The sequence below is a fragment of the Panthera pardus genome, unplaced genomic scaffold, assembly GCF_024362965.1.
Source record: "Panthera pardus isolate Hobbes unplaced genomic scaffold, ASM2436296v1 HiC_scaffold_13, whole genome shotgun sequence".
Lineage (NCBI taxonomy): Eukaryota > Metazoa > Chordata > Mammalia > Carnivora > Felidae > Panthera > Panthera pardus.
Window position 1 is genome coordinate 104407735 of NW_026526688.1, and position 10518 is coordinate 104418252.

The window sequence follows — 10518 nt, forward strand, 5'->3', positions numbered from 1 at the left end:
GGTGGCATTACTCCCAGTGGGAATTGTACCATATTGCTACAAAGCTAAAGTCATAAAGGCTAGAGGCCAACGGTCTTATGGAGGAGAAAGGATTTGTACTTAAAAATAAATAAGCAAACAAAAGTCAACCAAAGATGTTCCTTCATTCACTCACAAACATTTCATTTTCAACCCAAGCAGGGGTAAACTAAAAGGCCTGGCCTCACAGAGCTTCTAGTCCAATGGAAGCTACACACAAGGGACAATGATCTCCGGTCTGTGCATTGAGGGTGGGAAGTAGAGGTACTTAATTCAAACTTGAGGGTTCACAGTTGGCTTCCTTCAGAGTATAATATCTGGTTTAGCCAAGTGAAAAGGGAGAAGAACATTCCAGGCAGAAGAAACAGTATGTGTGCAGACCTAGAGGTAGCTGACTAGGGAACTTGAAAGTTTTCCCGTCATTTATTTATTTATTTAAATACTTACTGGTTTTATAGTTATGAATGATGAAGATTAAAACTATTTATAAAGTATTGATATGATGTATAGATCTTTATAAATGTATAAAATAAAGCAAATGTGCTTCAACAAATGTATGTTTGAACTCTTAAGAAAGAGAAATCGCCAGAGGCCAAAATAAAGCCAATTAAAAATCAAATGAGTAAGCATGTGAACTGATACTTTGTCAGACCAAGGAATATTTGCAGATATATATAATGAAGGGTATTTAATGCCCAAGCAAGCAGGAAACAGGGTAAATGGGTAATGGTTCTCCAAGAAAAGCTTAAACTTTTGAAAGAAGTGAATTGAAGCAATTCACAATGCCTGAAGTCAGAAGCCACAAGAGTAGCATCAGATCCCCATGAAATTCAGACAATAGAGTTCTTTGATTGAGCCTGTTGGGAGGAATCAATTTTTTACTCTTGTCTTTCCAAATGAAGGAACACCTCTAAAATGACACTTTTAGCCTCTTGTTCCACCTCTAACTCAACTCAGTGTCAAATACCCGACTGGAGGGTCATAGACATCAGTCCACACCCCTTAAGTGGGTGAAATAAATCTCATAAAAAGCAGTGAATGCTGGAAATTTGTTTCTTTTCCTTACCTTTCGAACCCAATATAATCCAATGTAAGTTGGAAATCCTAGGTAAAAGTGTCTGGTTATGTGGCCTGTTTCAAGATCTAGCTTGCTAAAGGGGTGGGGTTTCAGGCAGGGAATGTAACTTAGCAAACCCATTTAACCAAAACATGTTCTCCAACCTATACGTGTTCTTCAAACACCTTATTTACCTATCTCTGCAAAGCTCCACACCAGCCAGCATCACATTGTTTTCTCAGAGTGCTATGCCTATCTCCTGTAAGGTCTTTCTAGACTGTCATTCTGCAATATCAGTGGGCCACTTCAATCGATGGCCTTTCCTGCTTCTGATCAATGTAAATCTGCGCTTTCCTGAGTCTGTCCATCTGCTGTTTGAGGGACATATTGTACAAGTCAGAGCATTCTTCTTACTTACGTGCTAGTGGCTGTATAGAAGGCAGGAGCGAGCCAACATTGAATGAGATCCCAGGAATGCAGTGATTACGGCCTAAAGACTTGAAGAAAAGCATAGTTGTAAGGTATGTTGTTCTATTTTGTGTTATAAAATTCTGAAAGGTAAATTTAACATGACGAGAAACTATCGTTCATATTTTTCTTCTGCCTATTCTAAGACTTGCATTTATGATGATCATCACCTGATGACCATCAGCTCACTGACAGCCAGTATTCATAGGCAGCACAATGGATGTGGCATCGTCAGAACTAATAATATAACCAATATAAATAAATGGTATTAGGGAACTGCAAAAGCAAGAAGATACTATTTTCACACCAACAGGTTCTAAAGAGCCACAACATTGTGAGTATAACAGAGTTGCTCTTTTTTTCTCTCAGTGGAAATTATGAAATTAGGGAGGAGGAGCACATTTGACAATGAAATATACAAGAAAATTGTTCCTGAACCTGAATAAGAAGAGATGGTACCTAGACACTGCTAGTGTGAACTGATTTTCACATGCGCTGCCTGGACAATGAAAAATGTAAACATCACTTCTGTACCCAATCTTCTAAATTTTTCATTGAAAATTTTAATTGTGTTAGCCTCCTATTGCTGGTGTAAGAAATTACCAGAAATGCATGCACTTAAAACTTATCTTACAGTTCAGGAGATCCGAAGTCTAAAATGTGTTAGCACCGCTGCATTCCTTCTAAAGGCCATTTCTCTGCCCTTTTGAGCTTTTAGAGACTGCATGCATTGCTTACATCGTAGCCTCTTCCTCCATCTTCAAAAAATAATGTAAATTCTGACTCTATTCCTTTTAGGAAAGCAAACATTTATATGATAAAATAGATTTTATGGGGCTTTTGAAAGATGTAAACAAAATGTGTTAAGTGCCTAGCACAAAAAGTACACAAGTGGGAGACTGGGAGACATGGTTATTGTTACTATTTTCATGATGATGATAACGATGAAAGATTTCTATCCCAGAAGTTAAAATCTTAAGAAGAAAAAACTGACTACTGAAAGCACATCCAGAATGAGTTAAACTTAGATTGTACTTTGCCATTTACCAAGCTGTTTCACACACATGATCTTATCTCATCTTACCCGCAATTCTGTGACACAGGCATTATTTTCATTCCTGATTTTATGATGAAACTGAGTCTTGAAAACTCAGTTGCTTCACCGCTTGTAGTCTGCATTTTGCCACTTGAACCCAAGACACCCCCCCCATCAAATCTGCTATACTTTTCATTACAAAATAGTTCTGCTAACAGTTCCAAATTCTCAGGTGTTTATTATGTATATCAGTAATTTTCAAAGCCGGGTTCTGGGCCAGCAGCATCAGCATCAGCATCACCTGTTAAAAATGCAGATGCTCAGGCACCATGCCTGAAGTGCTGAGGGTCAGGATGGGCAAGATGAGTTTTATATTAGCCCTCCAGGTTATTCTGGTGTACTCTAAAGCTTGAGAACCACTGATCTAAAATATTGCTCTCTTCTTCTAACTGCTTACAACCCCGAGATTAAAGCCACACAAACCCATGTAAAAAATGATTCAGTGATTAAACTGACACTTTTATTAGAGAGAATCCTAGAAGTTTGAAGAGCAAACTCATTGAAAACTTTGTTCTAATTATTTGGATTTTTCACCTCAACAAAAGTACAACATATTCTGTCTGTGTATGAAAGAGAAAAGTAAAAACCTGGGGGCTTTAAGATTGAATTTCAATAGGGACAGAAGTAGGATAATAATGATGGCTTCCATTCATTTATTAATCTATTAATGGACAGTTGGGCTGCTTCCATAGTTTGGCTATTGTAAATAATGATGCAATAAACATCAGGGTGCATGTATCCCTTCAAATTAGTGTTTTTGTGTTCTTTGGGTAAATACCCAGTAGTGCAAATTCCTGGATCCTAGGGTAGTTCTATTTTTAACCTTTTGAGGAACCTCCATACTGTCTTCCACAGTGGCTGTACTGGTTTGTGCTCCCAGCAGTGAACAAGGGTTCCTTTTTCTCCACATCCTCACCAACACTTGTTTCTTGAGTTTTTTATTTTAGCCATTCTGACAGGTGTAAGGTGATAATTTGCATTTCCCTGATGATGAGTGATGTTGAGAGCATCTTCTCATGTATCTGTTGGCAATCTGTAGCTCTTCTTTGGAGATATGTTTGTTCATGTCTCTTGATCATTTTTTAATTGGACTATTTGCTTTTTTGGGTGTTGAGTTTTATAAGGTTTTTAGATATTTTGATTACTTCTCCTTTATTGGATATGTCATTTGCAAATATTTTCTCCTATTTCAGTAGGTTGTCTTTTAGTTTAGTTTTTTGTTTCCCTTTGCTGTGCAGAAGCTTTTTATTTTGATGTGGTATATATATATACAATGGAATCTTATTCAACCATAAAAAGAATGAAATCTTGCCATTTGCAAAAACATGGATGGATCTAGAGTATAATGCTAAGCAAAATAAGCCAGTCAGAGAAAGACAAATACCATATGAGTTCACTCATATGTGGAATTTAAGAAACAAAACAAATGAACAAAGGGGAAAAAGAGACAAACCAAAAAAACAGACTCTTAACTGTAGAAGACAAGCAGATGGTTACGAAAGGAGTGTGGTATGAGGGATGAGTCAAATAGGTGAAGGGGATTAAGATACATCGATTTCGATGAGAACTGAGTAATATACAGAACTGCTGAATCACCATACTATACTAATACTGAACCAAATGTAACTCTGTATGTTAACTACACTGGAATTAAAAATTTTTTAAATATGTTGTGGGGTGCATACATAAATACATAAAATGATGGTTTCCAGAATTTCCTCTCCTATATTATCTATGATTGCTTAAGCAGGACCTTGAAAGATTAGTCTATTATCAGTTCTCCTCCTCTTCCTCATTGATCATTTGCTTTGAGAACACTTAATTGCAACAGGCCAGAATGACGAGATTACGTCCTCTCACAGTTGGAACAAAGAAAAATCGTATGTGGCATGCCACAGGCCGAGAAGGGCAAAGGGAGAGCTGACATTTTATATGTTATAAATACTGCTTACTCGTAGTTCATCAAATTGTTTCTAGATCTGGGAGTAAGGGCAAAGGCTCTCATTCTGATTTACCATCTATGTCCTGATGGGTTGAATCAATATCCAGGAGCAATTTGGGAGGGCAAAGATCCCTGCAGGTTGCCACACCAGAGGTTTATTAGCAGAAGCTAGGGATCAATCAAGCTTTGAAAGAGGCCCTGGGGAAGACTTGCAAAAAGCATCCCTCAGGTAAAGCAGTCTGCTCCAAGTCTACCATGGAGAGTAAGCATTTCAAAGGAGATTTAGAAGAGAAGGTGAGGCTAGCAGTGCTTTCATCAGAAGTCCAGATCTAGGGTAAGGTTGGTTCTCTGCTCAGCCTTAGGCTTTCCTTGTCCCTCTAGTTTGGAGCCTCTTCAAAACCTGGGGTATACTCCACATGAGAATGGGGTTATTCCAACTCTTCAGGGAAAGAACTCTACCATGGCCAGGGAAGAGACCCTGGCATCCGTCCTGTCATAGGTACAGTGAAACATCTTTCTGCAGAGCCCTGCACCTTAGTTGGCCCCCAAGAGCCACGAAGCCTGTGTCCTGGGCACAATTGGCAGGTGATTTCATGCCTAAAGAGGACTTTTCTATAGAATCACCAGAGGTCAATTCCCTGCAGCATAGCAAGGCCTTCTAGCAGGGTAGAGGGAAGGAGGCGAACATTTATTGAGCAGTAACTATGTGCTAGACCTTTTCCATACACTAACTCATTTTATTCTTACAACAGTCTCATTTAGTAGATAATTTTATCCCCATTTTTCAGACCAGAAAACAAGGCAGAGGAAGTTAGGTTACTTACTCAAAGTCACACAGCTTGCAGGTGGCACAGCCAGAATATGAACTCGGGTCTGGCTTCAAAGTCCCTGCTCTCCTCACTACAGTGCTATCACAGCAGAAGGAGCCCAATGAGCTCACCACCTGTCTCTGAGCAAAGGGCACTTCAGGCCTTCCCGTGTGGCTGTTTCCAACAGATCAATGGAGGTCACAGTGTAGACATCACCTGTGACATCTTTGTTGGCCCACACACATACATCCTAATTATGTTGTCCTGAGGGAGGATCATTATGCACTTTTCCTACCATCGAACAAGGAGATGGGGATCAAAGGACAGCTGAGTCCTCACGGATGATCCCTATTTATTGTACCTATTCCTCTTTCTCCATCCAAAAACCTCTTTCCTCCATGTTACCCCCATACATCCCGATTAAACAGAAAGCCATCATCAATTTTTTTGCTATCTCTTATAAGAGGAAAAAAAAGGCTAAGAAAAACATTTTATTGCAAAGGCCAAACAGCATTTGCTGCAATCTGCTTATTTCAGCACAATCTTCTAAGTGCTGTTTTATTTGCCCTAAACAAGCTTGATATACAACACAGTCATAACCTTAATGATATTTCAGCCAGTTAATCATTCATTAGGCTAAGTCAGAACAGTCTTCTGCGAAGTTTGTATTCCCATTTTCAGGTTGGCCAAACTGACCTCTTTTAGAACAGACTGCTTTCTTCTTGAAATATATAATGTATTATTCCCAAGTGGAGATTTTAACTATCATGGAATAGTGCGGTATTTACTGATACTTCACTCTGTATTCGCCACCTACAATTATATCCTTCATTTTGCAAGCTGTTTGCCAGGACAATTCCATGACAGAATCCATTCCTCCATACTAGGGCAAGGTTCCTTGGAAGCACTAACTTAGGGGTGCTAATTGCCAGGCAGAGGAAACAATCTGGAATGGAATAGGAGAAAAGCATTTGTAAACAGCCCAGGGTATTTTTGCCATGGCCTAGATAGATGTAGGAAGGAACACTTACTCTCATCTTTGTAAGCTGATTTTACTGTGGCCATTTGGTCAGCACATTTAAATTCGGAAATTCGCCTAAGGAATAAAAATGGGTATACACTGCAAGAGTGAGGCATCAGCCTCCGGGATACAATGTCTACTTACTAAGAACCATCCTATGGCGCTCTGTCTTCAATGAGCAGAATATATGGGTCTGAGAAATAAAGAGTAAAGGTAAAAGTTGCCCTATTGCCACCACTTCCCACTCCAACTCTGGCCTCTATGAGTTAGGAAATTTTATTTCCCAAGAGGCCAATAGGCAAGGAAAGAAGTTACCATCCCGGCAGGAATAATTAACCCTGCCAGTAACAAAAGATAGGGTTGCTCTTACACCGTGGGAGCAGGAAGAAATATGTTTGGTACCCAGATTCATTCACTGGAGCATCTTTTAGTATTTCTTTGCCAAATTTCAGAAGAAAGTGGGTAAGTACAGCCACCACAGTGTGAGCCAGAGTCCTGGGCTTCGCAGGGAAAGCCCTTAAGGCAAGGCAAATCTAGAATGAGAAACAGAAGAGAGAGATTGTAAATTCTTATTTGTGACCCCAAGGATAGCTGCCTTCCTGGGGCTAAAAGTTCATCCCACTAACCTATTTTTCCTCAGAAAAAGAGACCAATCAGAATCCTAGAGGAGCTGGTCCCAGATGAAGTAAACTTATTATATTAAGCAAGTTGACCCAAGCAGTGCAGAGGTGGATTTTAGTGGATACTGTGGTGTACTGACAAGAGTCATCTCCTACCAGAGCCATCTCCACCCGAACCCTATACATGACACACCAAGGCACAAGGCACTCACTGTCCAGGCTGTCCCGACTGTTGACTGCTGACAATGTCAGCTCACAGCTGGGCCAATAAATTGTCCCAGGCTGAAGGTCAAGGTTACACTCTCTCTCCAGGGGCAGCCTGCATCCTATCACTGGACAATGAGGGTTCGAACAAAGACCCAACCCCCTTGTCTGAGTGAGGTACAACTCTGAAGGGCTATTCCAGTTCCAGACTTCCTCAGAGGATTGGCCAAGGACTTTCCTGCTTTTGCATAGCAGACTAAGTTCCTCCCCCACCCCCCACCCCACCCACCCACCCACCCAGTCCTGCTGCCTTCACTCACTCACAGGTGGTTACAGAGCACTCCCCAATAAACTGCACTGAATTATCTGTCTTCAAGTCTGTTTTTCAGGGAACCCAACCTAAAATGAATGTGAATAGTGGCAATTCTTAAATGAAGGGATTATTGAAGTTTACTGCCTCCTTTTTGCATATCTGCACGTTCAGATTTTCAACAGTAAACATAAATTATATCTGTAGTAAGAGTTACATATGCATACATACACACTGCATATATATAAAGTTTCTTAGAGTCTCTAAGTGAAGAGGAAAACAGCCATTTAGGTGTGACCTACAACATACAAAATGAAGAGAAGACATTTGGAGGGAAGAATATTTCATCACATTGTCATTTGAATTTGCAATTTTCTAGTTATTGGTGTGTTTGAATAAATATTTCATGTTCAATGACCAAAATGAAAAAAAAAAAAAAAAGAAGAGGAGACAAAACCAATACAAATAGATTAAATATATTAGTGAAAAAAATCTTGGTAACAGACAAAAGGAAAACACCCTAGAAACAAATAATTCATTGAAACTAATTCAAAATATAAATATGTATAGTATTATAATTAAAGAAATTATAGTATTATATATAATATATACATTACATGATATTACTATATATACTATATGACATTATATTTATACCACTATATTGTATATATTATTATAATTGAAGGAATTAAATTGCTCTTTTAAAATTTTCCCATAAAGAAGAAAAAAAGATCTGTCAGACTTAGATAGGTTTACAATAAGTCTCATCAAATTTTTAGAGAAAAATAATTATTGATGAAAATGAGGTCTACAGCAATCTTATATACACTGGTTTAGGGAGATACACGACTCCAAAAAAAGGTATTTGGTATTATTTTCCCTCATTTTTTAAATCCATTTTAAGGTGTGTGTGTGTGTGTTTTTTAATCTAAGTTTTAGATGCACATTTGGTCCTCCAACAGCTTCTTAGGATGTTTATGAAATAATTTTTTTTTACCAATAACTTTTTATTTATTCATTGGATTTTCCCAGGGTAAAAAGAGAAGGGAAAAGGGTCAGCATGTGTGTTACAAAACAATAGCAAGTGGGAAAGGAAGTACCCGGCACAGCAAAATCAGCCACATAAACACCCCCCAGAGATGTAGTCACTAAAGACCAAGGGGGCTCAGTCTCCTGCAGTTCAGAAATGAGGGGAAGGGATCAGGGAAAGAACAGATAGGTACAAGCTTTCCTACCCCACCCCACCCCCATAAGTTCAAGATTTCACACAAAGCTTTGGTTTCTAGCAGTAAACATGGTGTTCATTAGTTCATCTCCTATTAAACAATCTTGTGGCCACTTTGACATATGTTTCTTGCACCTGCATAAAAGTTCCTGAGTGACTTGGATTATACGTTCATCTTCCCTTCCTTGGCCTCCAGACCCTATTTCTACATGGAAGGCTCCCCTCATTGCTTCTGCTTCTCTTTACCCTAAGATTAGAGATTAAAGTAGGGTTGATCCATCCAAATACAAGTGTATTAGTATAAATCACATCAAGGAATGGTCTTGACACAGGATATTAGGAACGAGAAATGGAGTGTTTACAGCTTTTTCATGGTTTAAAGGTGTCCGGGAGGAGGGCTTTTTGGGGAGGGGGATAGGGTAGGAGTCAAGTTGTTAGGATAGAAGATCTTGCCCCAAATAGGAAATAGGGGAAGGAAACACAAAAGAAAGGATGGTTCAAGACCACCACATTTTAAGACAGGTCACCAAGCTGTGTTCCAGATTCTCTTCCTGTGAAATAAAATTTTTGAGATGTGTATAACAGGAAAACATCTGTAGTTTATCCCAATATTCAGTTGATAGTTTGGATAGGCTAGAATTCAAAATTAGAAAAATAAGCAATAATCTTGTTTATATTTGGAAGGCAATGCTCTTTGATCATCTAACTTCCAGGATACTGTTGAGAAATGTAAACCCATTATGGCTGTGATATGGATGTCACCTGTGCTTGCCATCTCACCCTATCCCCCAAAATCACAGCAATTTAGAAAATTCTTTCTTTTTCCCCACATACATGAAATTTCATTTTGTGCCTGAGTGTTGTCCCATTTTCACCCACTCTACTAAGCACTTGGTGAGCCTGTTCAATGTAGAAAATAATCAGCTTTCAATTTGGGGGATTTTCTTGTGACTTACCTGCCTTATGATTGATTTCCCGTCTTCTGTTTTCCATTTTCACATTCTGAACTTCTGTTTCTCAAATGTCATAACTCCTGGACTACTCCTCTAATTTCCTTATCTTTTCTTTGTATTTTTAATGTTTTCTGGGGTGTTCTTTTACCATCCAACTCTTTTATTAAGTATTTCATTTCCTCCATCATATTTTTAATTTCTAAGAGCTGTTTCTGGTTCTGTTTAATTTTCACGGCATCGTTTTTGTTCCAGAAAAACATATATTCTCTTACATCTCTGAAAATATTAATGATAGGTACAGCTCTATTTTTATTTTTGAGGTTTTATCCCTCCCACATATATATAAAATAATTTCATCCATTTATTTTACTCTTTCTTTCATATTAGAGATTTCTTTTCTCAAATGTCTCCTTGATTAAATGTTCATTTTTAAAGGTCTATGACTAAAGTCCTGGTGAGCTTGTCAACTGTGAACTTCCCTGTAGTGTGACCTAGGTGGGCCATATATTGGGGAAGGTGCAATGTCATTTTCTTTACATCTTTCTACGGACTGGTCAGATCCCCCAGAGAAGACTCTTCCAAAATCTTGTATAGAAAGCAAAGGCCTGGCTTCCAGTGTTCTAAAAAGTGAATAAGGTGGATCTCTCAATATTTAAAAGGCACACATTCAATTAATCTTCCTATTTCTTTACAGTATCTGTGTTCTCAACTGTATCTACTTTTCCTCAGTCAAGTTCTGTTTTAGCTTCTCTGGAGAATAATTCTGCTGGGTGTGAGGGATAATTACTCATG

General features: G+C 38.6%; 1 long non-coding RNA gene across 4 annotated transcripts in view; it reads right to left on the reverse strand.

Moving 5' to 3' along the window:
- Window positions 1–6775, reverse strand: part of LOC109248726 (uncharacterized) — a 54459-nt gene extending 47684 nt beyond the window's left edge. For 2 of the 4 annotated variants that reach the window (XR_008421708.1, XR_008421706.1), the window contains exons 1-2: window positions 5406–6775; window positions 1494–1572 (exon numbers count right to left, since the gene is read on the reverse strand). This is a non-coding gene — a long non-coding RNA (uncharacterized LOC109248726). Of the gene's footprint in view, window positions 1–1493; window positions 1573–2177; window positions 3907–5405 lie in introns of those variants that run through there. The other 2 variants (XR_008421705.1, XR_008421707.1) reach the window with 2 other exon arrangements.
- Window positions 6776–10518: the final 3743 nt, after the last annotated feature.